This window comes from Lycium barbarum, chromosome 9, assembly GCF_019175385.1.
Source record: "Lycium barbarum isolate Lr01 chromosome 9, ASM1917538v2, whole genome shotgun sequence".
In the NCBI taxonomy this organism is placed as follows: Eukaryota; Viridiplantae; Streptophyta; class Magnoliopsida; order Solanales; family Solanaceae; genus Lycium; species Lycium barbarum.
Genome location: NC_083345.1, coordinates 125,437,464 through 125,442,187, shown reverse-complemented (window position 1 = coordinate 125,442,187; position 4,724 = coordinate 125,437,464). Strand labels below are relative to the sequence as shown.

Genomic DNA, 4,724 nt, shown 5'->3' with positions numbered 1-4,724 from the left:
GGGATTTGAAAAAAAAAAATTATACAACCCAACATAACATATTTCACCTACATAGCCATAGTTTTAGTTTACACATTGTATAATTGTGTATAAGAGGTGTTTAATTATCCTTTATGATCAGCCAATTTTCTTGTCATAACCCGATATGACAATTACTAGGTGTCTGAATAGGTTTTGGATTTTGTAAACCTTATTGTTTTTGGATTTGGCTTTCAAATTGATATTGGTTTGGGATAGCAAAAAAGGTATTATCCGCGGGCGAAGCTGCTTCTTCCTCGTCGGCAACTATGGCACGGACGCTAAAGCTTTTAGGAAGAACTTGACTAGAAGTGCTAGTTACTGTCGAAACTACTGTTGAACTCATATTCGCGAGTATACTAGTAAGTACTTCGTCAATATCATAGCTCAATTCCTTCAGAAGTAAAAAATCGATGAGATTATGTTAGTAAATATTCTTGCATTTATTGCTACACTCTAATTCTCTTTCTCCTTCATTGTTCACTACAACTCTCTTTCTCCTTTGCTGCTTCTAAATGTCAGGTGGCTTTGGGTAGTTTTTCCTCTCTTTCTTCACTCTTTAAGTGTTAAAGTTTGTATGTTCTCTGTCAATGCTTTGTCATGGTGCTTTATGGCGTGGCTCTTCTTTTTATTTTGTTTATTGGTGTTCTTCGGCTGATATATACAAGTTAAGAAAACATAGGTTATAGAGTTCTTCTCCTTTTGCTATTTCCCTGTTTTCCTCTCGTCCAAGTTTGTCTAATGTTACTTCTTTGCATTCCTGAAGTGTTACACATAAAACTTTTCTTTTAGCTTAAATTTGAGATTTTTATCTGAGGTTTGAAATTGGGGGGTTTTAGAGCAGAATCCGTCTCTTACTTTTACAGATGGACCAAACAATTGAAAATTTAGGGGTTTTTTGGAAGTTCAAGTGGACTAAATGGGCAAGGACAACAAAGAAACCGCTGCATGTGATCTATGAGTAGCTCATATTGAGAGGTAAAGAATGAAATCCTTCCCCCCCAAGAAATCTATAAGATTTTTTTTTTGCGCTTACCTAAATTTTCATATTGGTCATGTTATTTTGTTGATTGTGATTCCATGCTGATTTTAATTACTCCCTCTGTCCCAATTTATATGACTCACTTTCTTTTTTAGTCAGTCTAAAAAAGAATGACACATTTCTTTATTTGACAACAATTTAACTTTAAACTTCATCTTTTACGCAAAATGAGATGATCTATAACCACACAAATATCTTTGGCTCATCTTGAACTATAGGATTCAAAAGTCTTCCTTTATTTCTTAAAGTGCGTACATCATATAAATTGGCTTCCAATTCTCACTCTCGCTTTCACTGCTTCGAGTGTCATCTCTCTCTCGGTGAGTCTCTAAACTTTCTTATGCGTTTCCTTCCTTCTTAACTCTTTCAGTGTTGAATCTCTCTGATTTTCCCATTGGTTGTCTATGATGTTCTTCTTCTGCCAGATAAGTTGAAAAAGAGTAGGTTGGATCTCCTTGCTGAAATTTTAGTTCCTTTCCTCTGTGGTGATAATCATTATAATAAGTTTAGGAATTTTCTGAAGGTTGGGAGGGTGTGCTGAGTAGTTTATTTTTCAAAGGATATTTTCTTAGAGTGAAAATTTGATAAATTCATCACGCTTAACTTTTCTTTCTTTCTAACATATTTACGCACTAAAACAACTGGGAGGTACATTGTATATGTGCTTGGCCGTGTGAATGTAGTGTAGTGCATCTGAATAATTAAACACCAATGGTTAATCATCCCGAAACAAAAAAAAAACACTATTTATGAATTAGTATTTTGTCCAAAATTCTTTTTTACTTTTTAAGGAGAAAAGAAAGTTATAATTCACTATTCAAACCAAATAAATCGAAACCGAAATGAGATAAAACCAAATTAAACATACCAAATTTAATTAAGTACGATACAATATACTTAACATTTATAAAATTAAAATACCAGAAAATATCAAACCAATTTAAAACTATACCATACCGGCTCACGAACACCCTTAACTATTCCCTTTTTGTGTTGGTGTCACGACCCAACCCCGTAGGCCGCGACTAGTGTCCGTGTTGGACACTCGAACGTACCCAATAACCCAAACCAGCATATTAGCAGAATATATATATATATATATGTAAGAGTCGATTGGCGTTACTAATTATCACAGCTAAGCAGATTTAGCGCGTGGAAGCCGATAAGGCTATCACAAATCATATCAACCCAAAACATATACACAACCCACATGTATGTCTACAGACCTCCACAAATAGCAACCGAATCACAAGACGGGACAGGGCCCCGTCATACCCCTGAACCACATACATATGTACAATGGCAAAAGACTGTACCAAGACGTAGGCTCCGAACAACCGAGCACTCCAAGACAGCAGAATATAATCCTAAGCGAGCGGATCGGTAAATCAGTCGTCTGTACCTGCGTGGCATGAAACGCAGCCCCCGAAGAAAGGGGGTCAGTACGGAATATGTACCGAGTATGTAAAGCATAAAGTACAATAAACAGAATCATAATCTGAACAGAGGGTACAAAATATAAGTACAATAACCGGAATGTCAAAATGCTTACTCACAGAACAGAGATAATACATGTCAGAGCATATGCCATATCCGACCCCCATTATGGGACTCGGTGAACAGAACGTGGTCGCCACCCCGTCACTGGCGCCACAACACAGCATACTCCAGAGTAGGGAATAGCTCCGTAACATATCATATCATATCAGAATGTGCACATATCAAACATATTCGATGGCCATATCTTATCATATTATCATATATCAGAATGTGTGTACATGGCACAGCATACTCCACAACCCATGTACATGTATACCTGCCCCCTCACATCGAGGCACGGCGAACAATGCAGTGGAATACGCGTGATAACATATCCTGGCCCGGGCTCAGTGAAAGCAGCATTGAGGGCATCCACGAGTGGAGTAGTGAGAAACTAAATGCATATAATTAAATAAATTCCAAAACTCGATGGACAATATATTTACGGCATCCGAAGGCTCAGAAATCAGTTTCGGGTCAATCAGAATTAGTATACGAAAGTTACGAACTTTTGAAGTACAGAACGTTCTAAAAACGTTTCAGAAGCTCTTTTTGGAAATTCAAGTAACAATCATATTAGGGAACTTTCAAATATCCTTATGGATCAAATCGAATGGAGCCTTTAGAGTCATATGTACGTATCAAAATATATATCCAAGACTTTAGCCATATCAAATATTTTTCGAACAACATTCGGAAACATATCAAATAGAACTTCGGACATCATAAGTACGTATCAAAACATATGGAATGGCTTATGGAAGTCAAAGATATTGGCCATCCTAGTGGCTTTAAGAATAGGATTTTCTTTAAAAGCATACATATGTGTTATTTGTTCGTTTCATAAAGGTCATGCCAAAAGAAAGAAAGGTAGGCTTTACATACCTGTCAGCGACTATTCATGAATCCTTTTCGCCTCGTCGCCCTTTTAGCCTATTTATATAAAAGTAACGTTATAGTTAGTAACTATATTTTCTAGTCCACAATTCTATAACCCATTTCTTATTGAACCTATATTTTAGTTTATATATCCTCGTTTAGGGTTTTCTATTATCTAAAAATCTAGCGAAAATCCGGCAGCACTTCCCCTATACATTCGCCTATCCCAAATTTCCAATTGCTCTCCTGTTGACACAGACATACCAACAACAACATATGGATACAATCATATCTTCAATTCCTTCAATTCAACGAAAACAACAACATATTCATATCAACAAAATTTCAACTTTAACTTTCTAATCCTTTCGTCATATAATCCATGATAACAACAACCATACCACTAATTAAACTTAATTTACCATAGCTAGTTTAAATTAGCCTCATACGGCTCAAACTCCACTTCCATATCAACATACACAACTCTTGCAATCTCTTACACATCCACTAATTCATACAAAGACTAATCATCTTCTAAAATATGTAGGAGAACATTAAACCTTACCTTAATAAATTTGCTAAAAAAAATATACCGAGGAGAGAATAGTTCTTACCTAATATGGCAAAAAAAATAATCTTCTTCCACTTTACTTTCCTTTAAATAAAGCCCGGATTTAATGAACTCTAAGTTGAAACAACGAACTTGTTGTGTTGGGATCTATACCTTGAATCCAATCGTTTTGCACAGAACCACGATCATAAAATCATAGCAGCAGCTATCTATGAACTCCCTACCAATTTCCTAAGATTATAGTATTTTAATCTTTACGTGTAGATATATAGAACTACCCTACAGATATATATAGCACACTTTGTAAGCCTAATATTGTTATATATCCCTATAGTGGTATATTAGCTAGTAGGACAACTAAGCTAAATAGGAGGAAAACGTGGCTGCCCCTAGTCCAAAGTTATCCAAATATATATAAGACAAAAATTAGGTAGAACCCACTTCAAGAATTTCTTATGTACCATTCTCATTTATATTATATCTAGAGCTTACTACTTAAGCCACCAACTGACGCATGTCTCACTATGGTATGGACCAATCAGATTTGGTCGTGTTATAATGGAGTCCATTTAATACACTTAATTAATCTTAATTAATTTCTAATCCCCATTTAATAATCTAATCATGGTTAGTTAATTTCCCACTTCGCTAATGTTCCCACACTATTTGCAATTA

The 4,724-nt window shown here is 35.6% G+C and overlaps 1 long non-coding RNA gene across 2 annotated transcripts; it reads right to left on the bottom strand.

Annotated features, from left to right (window-relative positions):
* Positions 1 to 1,910: 1,910 nt before the first annotated feature.
* On the bottom strand, positions 1,911 to 4,427 carry LOC132609928 (uncharacterized). Of its 2 annotated transcripts, XR_009570964.1 has the most exons (3): positions 4,093 to 4,392; positions 3,485 to 3,532; positions 1,911 to 2,462 (listed from the first exon to the last, which is right to left on the bottom strand). It is a non-coding gene; the product is annotated as an uncharacterized LOC132609928 (long non-coding RNA). The 2 variants fall into 2 exon arrangements; XR_009570963.1 differs by having other exon boundaries at positions 1,911 to 3,532; positions 4,093 to 4,427.
* Between the last annotated feature and the right edge of the window lie 297 nt (positions 4,428 to 4,724).